The sequence below is a fragment of the Dermacentor albipictus genome, chromosome 1 (genome assembly GCF_038994185.2).
Source record: "Dermacentor albipictus isolate Rhodes 1998 colony chromosome 1, USDA_Dalb.pri_finalv2, whole genome shotgun sequence".
Taxonomy (NCBI): domain Eukaryota; kingdom Metazoa; phylum Arthropoda; class Arachnida; order Ixodida; family Ixodidae; genus Dermacentor; species Dermacentor albipictus.
In genome coordinates, this window is record NC_091821.1 from 14,083,978 (window position 1) to 14,100,142 (window position 16,165).

Here is a 16,165-nt window from a genome sequence, read left to right on the forward strand (position 1 = left end):
GATGACCTTGAACTAAACAAGGCACCCAGGTTTTTTTTTTTTGGGGGGGGGGGGAAATTGAAGGGCTCCTTATGGGTAATACTTAGGTAAAGCTGAAAATGAAGGGGCAGATTACATTTGCAATAAATTACGCATGCAAGCGATCCAGACCTTTTATAAATGTGTTTTGAGAATTAAGCTTAAGAACCAAGAAATTACGACAGCATGATTATGGCGGAGGGATGACTGTTTGACGACGGTGGAATGACTCTAGTTAACTTTGCCTGCACACAGTTTTGTGCAGCTAGGATTCGCGATACTATATTCAAGTAACAGCTTTGTGAAGAATAAAAATGTTTGCACAAATTAACTGAGAAGTGAACCTTCTGATGACGCTGGTCGACAAAGTGGTTCCGTGTGAGAGAAAAAAAAACATTATTCGCAGATGTTAGCCAATCTGAGCGACTGATACAGATTAAAAATAGAGAAGCTGCATGTGTGAGTTCTCGCAATTTTCTGAAGCACTATAGGGGTCTATTTGCCGGCTGTTCTTAGTCATGGCCAACTCCACCTGCACGTGCTCAACGACGCTTCGGGGCTCCCACGCAGACTGTGTTGCTGGCTGCTCTTTAATACTGCAGCCGTATACCTACTCCTGACTGACCTGCAGCGTGAAACCGGTGAAACACGAGGTGAAGAGCAAAAATCACTGGCTAAAAATATAAGAAAAGCGCACAAAGAAGCTGGGATCTATTCGTGTGAGGTGCGCGCAAGGTAATTTTTATTTTTTAATAATTGATAATTGTGTTTCAAAGAAAAAAAAGGGTGGGGGGGGGGGGGAGGACTCATATGCAGGGTGAGTTGCTGATTGATATCAACCACGTCGCCGCAAGCCGGCCTTCACCGCACGAAATCGGCTGCGAGACTACCCTTAAGAGATTCGCTCTCAAATAAACTTGAAGTCGTTTTATCAAGTAGGACGAGAAATATCACAAACCATATATGGCACGAGAAAACAATTTCTTCATGCGTGCGCTGCCGCTGGTACACTTTTGTTCCCGTCTCCAAATCAAGCCTCCAGGACTGGTAGGTTGCAAGCAACTCAAGCTCGAACTTTCGAACAGCATCAGCAACTCGTTAAGTTCATCATCCACTCGCCTATACACTTGGATCCTTGTGAAGAGCAAGAACTTGGCGCCTGAGTGCACTCGATAAAAAAAAAAGGAAAAGAGAACACTCCGATGCAGTGTTGTGTTTCATACGTGCTCAAATCTAGTTTACAATCATTAGAAGTCCAAATCATTCTCTTACGCGCTATAAGTAGACAACTTACTCCTGTAACGGAGTTAATAACAGATGATTGGACAGTGCAAGAAATGGCACTTGTTCTTTCATAAAATCAAGTTTTATTATATTGCCTTTTATTTATACTTCAAACGTGCCTATAAAAATTAAGGAAGGAACGATCCTTGATGATTATGCCACACGAAGTATTTCTGAACGGCATAGAGCTACACAATAAATGTTCTCCAAATGCTTCTATATTGTGTAATCAGCTTAAATGCTGTATTTATTTTACATCTGGCCTAGCCTTCTGTCACTTAGTTGGTGCAGGTTCTTGTCTATCTTCTTGCTTCATCAATTTGCTTTAATTGATGTGGAACCTTTCAAGAATCAAGCACAATACTCGTGACGAGTGTCGCCGACAAGTGAAACTTTCTTGTACTATTCGTTCAAGCTGCTTTGCAAAAACTGATAACATCGCAGTGATATGTATGCACAGAACACAATTTCTTTAATGCGCAAGCCCCGTCCTTACTTGTATTGTGTAATCAGGAATAAAATGTAGATGCCCGTTGCCTTTCTGGGGTATTGCCAGAGTACGTTACACCGACAGGCTTAGAAACTGCTTCGCAGTGCATGGTAACACTTCGAGCTAACGGGGTCAAAGGACCATCATTGCGTCTGTAGTTTTATTGGGTTTTTGTTTTTGTTTTATTGGTTATATTTGTTTGTTTGTTTTCACGCAAGCACGAAGCACGCATCAAATAGAGCGGGTTGTGATTCAGACTGTCCCCGCATGTAGCCGTCGAGCAGCTTCAGGCTCGCTGTGACGAAGAGCATGAAGTGATGATGGCGAGAGTATGAAGGGATGGTGATGAAAGCATGAAGTGGTCAAGTACATGATCCTCAGCACCTATTATATGCCGGCGTTAGCCGTCGTTTGGCTTGGCACCTCTGGGTCCGTCCTGCTAAATGCTCGCCGTGATTGCATCATGGCGTGCTGCGACCTCGCTTTTAAATAGTAACGGAGAGAGTTGAATAGAGCGAGAGCTGGTGTAGGACACGGGGGCGGCGGCGTTACACAATAGATTTCAAACGCCGGCGCCGTTGCGGAAAAGGGCGTGCGTGCTGGACAGCGATGCGCACCTGGAGACACCCGACAGCTGGCAGGGCCGTTGGTTGTGATACACTCGCGTGTGTAGCTCACGATACACACTCGTGAAGTGAGAGAGTGCTACCTTTCCCACTCTACAAGGGCCGGAGGAAAGGCGGGCGGTGGTAAATCCCGCGGCCGGCGGAGATTTGCAGAGGGCGGGGGGAAGGTGAGGGGTCAAGTGTCGGCCTTCCCTCGCCGCCGGTGACCCCGGAGAGCCGCTCCCTGCCCTCCGGTGTGCGCAGCCGGTGCAAATCAGAGCCAGTAGGGCAGCCGAGGCCAGTGAACCTCCGCCGCCTGTCAACTGCCCTCTCTTCCTTCCTTCGGTGCGTCCCCGTACACCGTGCCAGTGTCGTCTGCTTGACGCCGTAATGCAAGCTTTGTACGCTTTGTATAACGGCGCTTTCTCGGCGGAAGTCGTTGGCCGGCTTCGTGACGTATACTTGCATGTACACGAACGTCGAACTGTAGGGCCTTGATGCGCAAAACCGTAGGCGAGATCGATAGCTGGCTGGGCGCTAACCAGTTGTCTCCGCCAGCTAGATTATGTCGGATGTCCCATGCAAATTGTGCCAAACTTTAAAAATATGAAAATGCCACGTCGCTGGACAGAACCAAGTTAATGTTAGTTGCCTAATTACATGATTAGTCGTAAGTAAACAATGAATCAACTTCTCAGATATTATAATTAGATGAAAAGTGCCAATGAGAAAATTGTAGAACAACATGAAAACTCCCGATGGAGCTGTGTGTTGCTCAATGCGTGCTACATAAGTCTTTTTCCGAGCATGAAAGAAGCCCGGGAATACACGCGAAGTGCCTCGAGCGGCCAGTTGCACGGAAATTTTTCTCCTATAGGCGTTATTACGCGTACGAAGCATATGGTTCCCTCTAAAGTCAGACTGCTTTTATATAACTCATTAGTCCTCTAATTAATGCGAATTTGTAGCATTACATAATGCACAACAGGCACGTCTAACCATAAGAACCTGCACAATTGCTCAAAAAAGAGCGACTCGTTGCATTGTGAATGTGCAGGGTTTTTTCATTTTTTTCCCCACTAGTGAACTTTCCCGCCAATATTATGTCTTACCTGCGTTCGGGTTATATAATTGTCTGTTGCCCTTAAGTCATCGGTGTTATTTAAAGAAAAATTGTAGCATAATATTATCATTATCCAAGCTTCATTAAAACGTCGACACGAGAGAAATGAGGCAATACATACAGAAATACATAAGCATATCATAAGAAGCCAACAATGCCACCATGGATAGATAGGGGAAGGTGTAGTTCCTAATTTAATTAAAGAAATTATAAGTAAATGAAAATGAAAGTGGATGAAAAAACAACTGGCTGCAGGTGGGATACGAACCCACGTCATCGTATTACGCGTGCGTCGACGCTCTCATCAATTGAGCTGCCGCGGCGCCGTCTGCCCATCCATTTTCGGGGGTATTTATTTTTATCTGCTACAAGAACTAACCCTGGGAGTGTTAGCCAGCGCCACCACTCACAAACCTTGGCGGCGGATGCGGAACATCCTTTCTGCCGCAGGCGTCACCAGTACGTGAACTTTTTGGGTGAAGGCAACTGGTCAATAAACCCGCACGTGCTACCTGAAGGCATCAATGTTACATAACGAGAATCTCGTTATGTAATAAACGAGAAGAAAGGGGGTTAAACGTAGGGCCCGATTTTTATTAAACGTGCTTATGGGAAAACAGTGCAGCGGTAGCTCAATTGGTAGAGCATTGCACGCGGAATGCGAAGACGTGGGATCGTTCCCAACCTGCAACAGTTGTTATTTCATCCACTTTAATTTCCATTAATTTATCATTTCTTTAATTCATTTAGTAAGTACAAGTTATTTCCCTGCGTTGTCCTTGGAGTCAACGTTTGTTGTCTTCCTATGATAAAACTGCAGCTTTAGAAATTTTGCAGCATGCAGTCGCTTTTGTCTGCATAGGTCTGATGCATGGTTGTGACAAACATTGACACAACGTGCCGATGAGTAAAATATCGAAAGTACGAGGTGGAGCAAAAAAATCCGAGGTCAATACTTTCGATACAATGAAACCCAACAAAGTCAGCACTATTGCGGCCTTACCTTCAGCTTCTTGCTAAAGGAGCTCGCCTTTACGTCCTCCTGAAGCTTGATTGAGACAAACTGGGATAGTTGCAGTCAAGGGAAAAAAGTTAGAAACCAGACCGCAACTGCAACCCAGCGACCCAAGTTGGCGATATAACGGTTAGAAATACACATAATAGATAGATAGATAGATAGATAGATAGATAGATAGATAGATAGATAGATAGATAGATAGATAGATAGATAGATAGATAGATAGATAGATAGATAGATAGATAGATAGATAGATAGATGGATAGATGGATAGATGGATAGATGGATAGATAGATGGATAGATAGATAGATAGATAGATAGATAGATAGATAGATAGATAGATAGATAGATAGATAGATAGATAGATAGATAGATAGATAGATAGATAGATAGATAGATAGATAGATAGATAGATATTGCCTGAAATAGGCAAATAATGCTGATCGTATTAAAAAAGCGGCGCGTACAGTGGGCGTGGCTGGTCCGGCTGTGTCGTGGCCTGCCTGCCTCGTCTTTCCCATAAACCGACAGGCGCCACCAAGCTAACATTTGGATAGGACTGAAATTTTTAAATTCTTCCGTATTGTAGAGTTGCAAGTAGCATCTCCGGGTCTGACTGAGACCCGGGCCCGACCCGAGCCCGGAGCTTGTAGGCCAGAAGAGCCCAGCCAGGCCCGAGTCCACAATTGCTTACGCGGCGGACCCTGATCCGAAATCCCGGGCCCAGGCTGTCGGGCCAGCGTGGGCCCGTGCAGTGACCTAGTGTGATAAATTGCTTAATGCGTTAGCATTCTTCGGGTACTTCACGCACTTTCCGAGGGCTAACTGCCTATCTATATATCTATCTATCTATTTATGTATCCATGTCTCTAAGCGTTTTCCTGCTGTTGCGGCGCTAGGTTGTGTCGAACCCGGCTCCATATGGTAGCGTGGCGGAGGCTTCGGGTTGAAGAAATCAGAAGCTCGGAAGTTGGAAAAACGAAAAACCAACAGGTTTGCTGGCACTTGTACAAAACTGATTTACATCGTTGAATAAGCAAATCAGAAAGAGCTCAAGCGTTTAGCAACGAGCGTCTGGAGGATCCTTGTTTCCTTGGTCCAGAGCAGCTGCTTTTTTCTGTCGGCACCGTCATTATAGCACCTCTGTTTAAACCCTCCCTCTTCGCGGTAGCCAATCACACGCACAGGTCAAAACCCGCAAAGGCGACAGGCAGTCAAGAAGCGGAAACAACATTCACTGTCTCAGATGGAATATCGGACCGACGACACCACAAAGTTCTAACGGGCGCAAAGGTGGAGGGAGGGTCTGGCCGTAGGAATTAGAGAGGATATCTTTTAGTTACAACTGGTTCACTCCGCTGCTTCTCAGTATATGACAGGCACCATTTCGTGGCGGCTTTCTTCCGCGAAACGTCCATAAGCACTTCGCGTCGTCTCGGCTTTCCACGGAACGGAAACTCTTTCTTCCCTTTGTGGCGCTTCTTCCCTAATGAGAGGAGCTCATTACAAAAAAATTAGGAGCACCCAGCATCGCGTGGGAACTGTCCTACGACTATCTTCTCAGGGTGGTTCTCCCATTCCACTGTTACGCGTGACAAGCAGCATGTTGTCAACTGCAGTCATAAGTTTCCTCCCCCGCCAAAATAGTCACGCAGGGGAACAGGCACCGCTGCTGCACGGAGAGACGACTCAATTTTCTGCAGATGAATGCCAGAGACTCACCGTCGATTGCCACATTGTCGGGTATGTCGCCGACCATGTTATTCGAGCTGTCTCTGAAACTCAAACACGTGCGCAAGCAAGCATTTAACCCCTTCTGAACTAACCAGGTCAAAAAAGGGATAGTGATCAATCTTTCCTTAGTAGCTGTTTGCGAAATGCACACTCTCAAAACTCTCTGGAATCGCTTATGCTGATAAACCCTGCGTGCTACATTACGCATCTGCACACAAAATCGCACAAAAAACAACAACTCAAATAACGATTTTGAGTAATGGTGAAGAGCAAGACCGGACCGCTTAGAAAGAGCGACTAAGTGCATCCGCTTTTCCATTCAATTTGCCCTTCTTGTACTCTATGCCAAAATAATTGCTCTAGAATGAGGTTCCACCTCAGGAGGTGACTGTTCTTAGATGTCGCGGTTTGCAGCCAGGCCGTCTCTCAATGATCCGTCTCTACGGGGAATTTGGCGCTACCGGGATGGCATTGCAGTTTCCGAATGGCCCACACAATACGAGAAAATTCTTTTTCCGACTCGCAGTATGCCATCTCACGAGAGCTCAGTTTTTGGTTCAGGTAGAGCACGGGATGTTCGTTACCGTTGTTATTCCTCTGGAAGAGAACGGCATCTAGTCCTTGATCACTTTCATCACACTGGACCGTGAAATCCTAGTCAAGATCGGGAGCTCGCAATAGTGGACAGTTAATCAATACAGCCTTCATGCTTAATAAGACAGCTTCCTTCTTTTCATCCCAGACTACGTTTGTCGGTTCTGTAGCGCGGAGAGCATCAATCAGGGGGCTTGCCAAAGTTGAATAATCCAGGATGTAATGATTATGATACCCAGTAAGCCCCAAAAATGCCCGAATGTCCGTCTTAGTTTTCAGTCGAGGATAGTCTGCTACCGCTGTTAAGAACGGCCAGCTGCAGTGCAAGTTTGCCACCCAGTTACGACTATGGCGGCAACATTCCGGGAGCGTCGCCGCCAACCTCTAGCCAAAGCGTGACTAAATCGACTTTGTGTCGGGGAACAATACGCGCATCCTCCACTCTCCGTCGCTTCAGCTAGGATGCGTTCGATGAATCAGGCTTTGTGCTGAAACCGCCGCCAACCTCTAGCCTCATCGCCGTTGTGACAGAATGAGTTCGGCGGGCCAACTATTGTTACCAAACTCCCCAACGCGGACCTGATCTGCTACGGGTGCGCGAGTTGCCACGGGAACGCCGTTTTGCGCTCCTTCCCACGCACCGACCGGCTCCGAGCTCTATGACATTCGTGTGGTGTCGGTTTCGGACCGTAAACACGTGTGTGTGTGCATGTGTGTGTGTAAACCGTCCTGCGGGGAGGCGGCTAGTTTGCGATGACTAAACGTACGTTCCCATCACCTTATATCGCGGGAGGACCGTGTGTTTAAAAACTGCTGTTGTGGGGATGCTCGACACACTTTTCTTAAGCAGTCATGTTGGACTGAGACTCTCTCTCAAGCAGTCATGTTAGACTGATCTACTTTCTCAAGCAGTCATGTTAGACTGATATAAATACTGTAAATAAACCCATATTCCTCATTCTCGATGAGAAGCAGTCCTTCCCTTCATCAACGTCCTCAGCGTGGATAAGTTGGACGACGGCACGGGCCAGCTACCTTCGAATTCATGCCGGACTCTAATCTTGACAACGGATCACGAGCGATGGGATTGAGCCCCCAATCATAACACCGCTGATATTTTAACCTCACTATAGGTTTCCTAAAACCTTGACTTAAGTTGTGACCTAGGTAGTCCATGGTCGCCCTTGCAAGACAACAACACTTCTCGGCCTTTACGGTGAGTCCAACTTGACGGCTGAGCACCACTCTAAGATGTACCAAATGGTTTGCCCATGAATCAGAAAAGACTGCAATATCATCTAAGTAGGGCGCGGCAAGTGCTTCCCAACCCTTTAGAACCCTATCCATGAGGCGTGAAAACAAAGGGCACCATTTTTGAGTCTGAAGATAATCATTGTCGGTTGATAGCTGCCTGTTAGTTTGACAAATGACGCGCATCTGCTGGACAGTACCCTTGAGTAAGGTCTAGCGTAGTCACATAGGCTGCTCGACTCACCTGTTTCACACTCTCGTCAATATTTGGAATTGGATACACTTAATCCTTGGTGAGATCACACTTAATTTCTTACTCTACTACGGGCACTGGCTCTGTACCCGGAGTTTCCACGAAGATCATAGGTGAAGCATATTCGCTCTCGGAAGGCTTAATTACTCCTAATTAGAGCACGCGCTTCACTTCCCTGTCAATGATTTCTCTCTGCCTAGAAGAGAATCGATAACAGTTTGATTGCACTGACTCCTCGGACGTCAGCTCAGTATCGTGCTCAGTCAGACCAGTTCTACCCAGTCTGTCCACGAAGGATTCATCAAACTCTGCTAAAATTTCGTCGAGATCAGGCAACTGGGATTCCTTCCTCTCTCTGCTCAGTCGCCTTCAGGAGTTCTTGAGCGCTCTTCCCCCTCCACTTAGACAAACCAGGTTGTCCTCCATCTCTTCGGAAGGTTTAGAGTCACATGCACCACTGCCTCTCTTTGCACGTAAGGTTTCATTAGGCTGCAGTGGTAAATGCGCACCTCTTTACGTTTCCCTGGGGTTTTCACCACGTACTTGGTGTCAGAGAGTTCTGCAACTAATTCAGCGGGCATTTTCCACTGTACTTCGAGCCTGTTTTGCCTTGAGGCTCTTAGCAATACTAACTGGTCACCAATACGGAATGTCCTCTGACGGGTGGTCCTATCATAGACTTTGGAGCGACCCTGAGTTGACTTCATGCTGGCTTAATTCCACAAGTTCTTGAAGTGGCCCACAAGTCACAGGAAGTGGCCCAACTACATCTATCACTAACCGCTGAAATGGTTCGGTAATAATTGGTACTAAAACCATCGGTGGTTTCCTCTTATCCTGCATCTTTCCGACCCGCTGGCATGTGTCGCATGACTACACAAATTTGTCCATGTCCTTAAAACATCCGGGCCAATAATATTTCTGTAACAGCCTCTGTTTTGTTTGCCTGGTTCCAAGGTGGCACGACCACGAACTGCCATGGGAAATCCGCACCAAGTCTGCACGATAATTTTGGGGAATGACTAATTGATCTCGCCCTTATCCTTGTATAAGCGATACAACACACCGCTTCTTAGCTGGAAAGAAATATTCTTCTTTGCTGGAGTACTCGTTCTCTGGCGCCCTCTGATCTCCTGAATGATGGGGTCCTCCACTTGCTCAGTAACCAACTCTTCTCTATTCTCACTCAGGAATATAGTGTACCTACTTGACACCGGCGACAATAACGCATTCTCAAAGACATCCTCGTTCTGCGGCTCGCGAGAGCGATTCTCCAGCTGACCGGTCTCGGGTGTCTCGTTATCGCGGTGGTCTGCACTGCGTTCATCGGTTTCCGCCAGTCTTATCGTGTGTTTCCTCCATAGTGTAACTCTCGGAAGGGAGTTGACTTGGCCATTCCCGCACCTTTGAACGGGTTAATACTTGTACAACCCGGTCACTGAACATAATGCCCCTCTCTCGCAATAACGTGTCTGATCTGTTTGAGAGCAAGTACGGATAGCATTTAGAGAGCTTTCCTGAAACGGTAGCTTCGGTTGTTAACTTTCCGAAAGGACCCTCGATGACCACTGTCGCGATTAGCAAGCACACGCTCTGCTCTTCTCCCTCCTGGCGGATCCATGCACATTGACCTGAATAGTCGGATGGTGACACATACTTACTTTGTTTAGCGCAAAACAACGGACACAAGAAAGACGTCTTTATTGTGTCCGTTCTTTTGCGCTAAACAAAATAATTATGGATTCACACCAACTAGCCCGTCAACGCATTGTGACACATAAGATTGATGGACAACATCCATTGTTGCCGCTGAGTCGCGCAGTGCTCATTTATCAGTGATCGGAAAATTCAAGTGCGGTTAGGAAGTGCCACAAGCACCGAAAGGGTGGTATCGCGAGGTGTACCTCAAGGAAGTGTTCTTTCCCCAACGCTCTTTAACGTTGCAATGGCTGGTCTTCCCGCTGAAGTGCAAAAACAATTGCAGGCATGTCCATATGTCGATATACGCGGACGACATCTGTCTTTGGTTAACCGGATATCAACACAAGCGTTTAGCTCTGATAGCTCGACAGGCATTACTTTCAGTTCAAAATTACCTTCAAGGTGTGGGGTTGACTCTCTCGGTGGAAAAATCTGGCTTCATAATGTTTCCAGGTAGAGGAAGAAGGTATGCGCGGCTGAAGATAGACCTTAATCAATCTTGTCTTCGACAATTTAAACACAAGCGCTTTTTGGGCGTCATTATCGACTACCGCCTACAGTGGCGACGAGCTGTGGACTCGGTTGTGACATCGATATCTTCGCGTCTCAATGTAATCCGTAGAGTTGCAAGTGAGCAATGGGGAAATCACCCTTCTTCAATGATCAGGTTGCACGATGCACTAGTGACGAGTCGAATAATGTATCAGCTCCCTTTAATTTCCCCATCGATATCACAGCTGGAACGACTTGAGGTTCTGCACAGAAAGGGCCTAAGAAGGGCTCTTGGCGTTCCGCAGACTGCTCCTAACAATGCAGTACTTTATGAATCTCTATCGAGACCTCTTAGCTTAGTCGCTTCACAAAGGTTATTGATGCAAATTGGCCGCCTCAAACAGACGGCAGCCGGCCCAGCCCTTCTACAGCGCCTTCGAAAGAGATCCGATTCCCGAGCGTACTTGGCCCTTAATACTCTTGGTTACCTGGGTCTTGACGCTAGAGGTCGAACTAAGAGGTCGAAACCACCTTGGTCTTTCGCGAGCCTCGATAGTTCGTTGGCAGTTCCTCACGTTCGTGCTAAGCGGAGTTCTCCTTTGGCAGCAACGCGTTCGCTCGTACTGGAACATCTTGAAACGGAATATGCACGTCATCTTCACATTTTTACTGATGGCTCTGTGGACAAGGTCAGAGGATCTAGTGCAGCTGCTTTTCACATTCCCTCTTTGAACTTTGATTGGTCCGTTCGCTTCACTGCAGTCGTGTCCTCCACAACGGCCGAAAGCGTTGCCATTGAGGCAGCTCTCAAAAAGCTACGGTTTTGTACGCCTCAACCTGTGGTCATTCTTACAGATTCGAAATCCGCCCTTCAAAGGTTAGAGCACGGATTCCCTACTGATGCCTTATCTCTAAGCTCCCTACGTTCGGTGCAAAATCTCAGTGTCAAAGGCTTCTCCATACGATTCCAATGGGTGCCATCACACATAGGTATCATAGGCAACGAGATGGCGGACAGCCTCGCCCATAGAGCGCTGTCTGGGAATCCTTCAAGAAAAGTGCCTCAAGAAGACGGGAGACTCTTCAGAGAAGCGGTGTCGTGCCACTTCAGTTCTTTGTGGAGCTCACCTCACAAGCCATGTGTGATCAAGGGTCTCCAAAGAAACCAAGCAACCTTACTGCTCCGCATTCGCACAGGCTCTGCTCGTACCCCTGCGTGGATGTTTAAGACTGGCCTGGCGTTATCACCATTATGTTCAACGTGTGGTGTGTGTGGTGACATAGAACATTACCTAATGTGCTGTACAGTGTATAACGCGGAAAGGAGGGTGTTATTCGGGTCCCTCAAGAACACAGGACTTCCTCACAGTTCGCTTCAGGACATAGTTTTCCCGCGCGGGAACCGGTTGTGTAGGAAGGAGGTCTCTCGCCTTCTGTTAAATTACCTACAGGACACGGATTTGGCTTCCACATGGTGAACTGAGGAGTGCACATTTGTAATTGGGAGGTCTGTGTCGGATTACGTGATTTAATTATTTTAAGTATCGCTACGGTGGAGCAATTGCCGGCAGCAACTGCAAGGCTAATCCCACCAGTAGCCTACAACAACTCAACTCAACTCAACTCAACTCGCGCAGTGCTCTGCACGGCTTCCCGTTTACTACCAAGTCATGCATGTAAGGCTCCAACAACTTGATGGTTTCTTCGCAGTCACTGACATACGAAAACGGAACCCTTTCCCTAGTGCAGCTTACCACTATGTGACCCGGCTCGTTGCATTTGTAGCAAATGAGTGGCTTCCTAGTCTCAAAAGCGTTCTTTGCCTTTTGTACGGTGGTCACTTTTTTTCACTCGGTTCACTGTAGTCATTTCTTTAATTTTTACCTAAAGGGACCTTCTTTTTTCCTCTCGCTAAACTCTAGGGCTCGAAGGGGGCTTCACATGACGGTTATTCGCACTTGTTTTGGCATTGTACGCCTTATCAACTCCTAGGTTGTTGCTAAGCTGTGGGAATGAGAGAGGAGCTCTTCTACTCTCAACTGTTTTTATGCGTTGCATATTGCAATCACTCAGTTCAGCCCTTGGGCGCGGCCGGGCAGCCACCATTGACCTCTAGCGCAACCACGTGACGTGACGTCACGACAGCCGGAGGAAAAGCTGGGCCCCAACTCGCGCAATATGCAGCGCATTCTTGGCTTATTTTTTATTGAAATAAAAATAAAAGAAAGACACGTCGTCACTTTATAATGGTTACGGCTACTCCTTTTCGCATAGCGGAAACAATGTGTGTGTGTGTGTGTGTGTGTGTGTGTGCGTGTGTGTGTGTGTGTGTGTGTGTGTGTGTGTGTGTGTAATAAAATAAAAAGAAAGCACGTCATAGCGTCAGAAATCCACAGCACACAGTATTTGTAATTTTTAGCGCTTGTATGTTACATGTTATACTTAGTTTTTTTCTTGTATTCCGTTCGTGCATTATTTAAACTCTGCGTAATTACTCATCTGTTTATATGCTCATCACAGTCTACATCACTGTCCTAACTAGTTTACGCCGCTGCTTCTCAATATCGGGCAGGCACCAGTTCGTTGCGGCTTTTTTCTGGAAAGCGTGCATGAGCCCTTCGCGTCGTCGCTGCCTCCCCAGGAGTGACAGCTCTTCCTTTCCTTCGTGACGCTTCTTCCATGATGTCGGTAGCACGTTACGGGAAAATTAACAGCGGCCAGCATAGCATGGGAACTGTCCTCCGACTATCTTCCCAGTGTGGTTCTCGCATTCCACTCTTGCGGGTGACAAACAGCATGTTGTCTATTGCATTCATAACACCGCCCACCTGGGTCACTGGGTAGTCCATGGTCGAATGGGTGGCGCATCGGGCTGCTGGGATGAGGATGCAGGATTCGAAACTATCCGTTGGACCAACTTGGGTGACTGAGTATGTGGCAATGCGTGCATGGTCATGTGCACATGGTAATATATGCGCACCTTTTCAACGAACCTCTTTCATACCGGCATGGGTCACTGTAGATACGGGACTGGGTATAGATACCGCTGTTCAATGAAACTCTGGCGCCGATTTTGAGCAATGGATATGTGCCGTTTGCTCTGTGCTGATCTTCAATGAACCTCTTTGATGCCACGCAACTTTGGTCGCTGGGTATGTGTTAGTAGGTGCGTGCCACTCTTCAATGAACGTCTTTGACGCCGACTTGGGTAACTAGAATGTACCACTGGGCATGTGTCGCTCTAAAATGCAAAAAAAAGGTTCTTTAAGTTTCTTCCACGCTGGACATAATCGAACTGATGTCACACGAGTTCCTCAAGGACAGCAATCCAACGCTTTAACACAAGTGCACTGGGTGGGCGCCGCTTTCCAGCGATCGTCTTTCCAGCCGAGCCAACGCTTTACCGCGCTGTACGCCGTGAATGCACTGCCTATGTGCCGCTTTTCAATGAACCTCTCGCCAACTCGGGTCACTGAGTACGTGCCTTTGGGTGTGTGGCAAGCGGGGAAACAATTCTCAGCCTTCGCGCGCACCGGCGCGCCATGCATTTCGTATGCCACGCGCAGGTATTGCAGGTGGCGTCGCTAGGTGGCGCCGAGTGTTCTTAGGGAAGCACGAATGATGAGTACCGGTGTAGTATACACGCCTCATACGTAACTCATTTCGACAATGGCAATACGTTGTGTTGCTATATTCATTCGCTGCTAAACACATTACCGTCGATATTCATCGTGAGATGGATTTCGCCGAATATTTTCCTCCTTTGTGAGCATACGGAGAACAGACACCGCGGCAACGCTTTTCATGCCTAATCCCACTCTCAAAATTCACTGCAATTTCCTTCCCTGCTCTCTCTCCCTGTTATCTTTGTTTTCCCCCTTTCCCATTCCCCCGATGTAGGGTAGCCAACCGGACGTGATTCTGGTTAATCTCCCTGCCTTCTTCTTATCTCTTTCCTCCTCCTCCCACTCACAAATGCTCCAACTCATGCCAGCAGCTACTGAAATCAGGCCAACTGGATAGCAAGAACTCTCGATGCGTTTTTGCTGAACCTTTCCATAGGTACGACTGGTTTAAGCTAAGTTGGCCGATATCCGAGTGGACTTTAACGCTCAAATTTCCTCTTAGAAGCACCCAAACTATTAAAAACTTGTGTACAGTTCAGTGTCTTTTTCATAAATGTCGCTTGAAACCTTTCAAGTGTCTAGTTTGTCATTTTTCCACGGAGGAACCAAAATTTCAGAGATATTAGCTGTCCGTTAGAAAGAGATTTCGCAATTTCGCAAGCGTAGCGCGACAACAGTTGGAAAAACTGTCACCACAAACCCGTCAGGCATTTTACGGTGACGTTAATTGGCTTGGGTACTGACTTGTGAAGTGTCCACCTACACGCACCTAGCGGGAGAACACCGCAATACAATCACAACGAACTCCATGAAGCCATGCATACTGAAAACTATTGACAGCGCGAAACGACACGAACGACACAGAAAAGATACACGCACAAGCGCCGAAGCCAGTATACTTACCAATGGTTCGCATGACCAGGATATTAAAGCCACTTTCTAAACGTGCATAAACGATCGAGTATTGCGCGTATTCTGATTGCGCATGCATGATGGTGGCAGAATTCAGTTAGAACTGTCCCCGTTCTGAGCCGTCGCTAAACAAGTTGGTGCCACGTGATGAATATAACAGCCCGTTTTAAGACGTCAATGAATTGTCTTAACGTCTTATTGCACGATTCGTTTTTTTTTCTTTTTTTCCCTTTTTATCAGGAAGAAAATCATCTGAACTGTACATTAATGTAATCAGATATAAAGTCAAAACACTCAAAATTAGTGTCATGTTACCGGATTCATCGTGAAATTTGAGGACTGTTTACGAAGAACTGAAACAGGCGTCTAGAGTGAAAGAATGTCTTGCAGCTTGTGTGGCGGGCCGAGAAGCAGCAAATGTTGTAGGAGTCCTAGACTGGGATGCGATTCACTTACTCTCTCTCAATGACAATGCGATCCATTTACCCTTCTAACTTGGTGTTAGAGGTAAATGGATAAACTTGCTGTTAGAGGGGTAACTAATGGTATCTACGCCCGAAATTTCCTTGCAGTACTTTGATGGAAACCAGCCAATGTCATTGAAGTCAATGAAGCCAACGGCGACATGCATCATGGGCACCGAAGCCATCTGAAATGGGCAGGGGTGACAGGGGAGCCCTCAGGACCACATGCCGACAGCCACATCAGGCTTCCTTGGTCCCGAGCTATTTGATATAGCCCAGACCAGGTAGTTTAGGTCACCGAGAAAGTCAGGTCATCTATAGGCCGGCAGAAATGTGTCTGCGCGCTGACCTGAGACTTACCCGAATCCCACGACCAGTCGCTCTGTATGATGCTAGCTAAACAAGTGTCTTGTGTTAGAAGGAATGCATATGACTTGGCAACAAATGCTGTCTTACTTTTCGCCATGCACTCGGGACAACTACGTAATCGTTTTGTACTGCGCATATTCTCGTGATAAATAAACTTTTCTTAGTTGTTTCTCTTTGCCCGTCACGTTTATTGTAAGCCAATTGCCGTAGCCAAGTTGTGACGTCTTAAA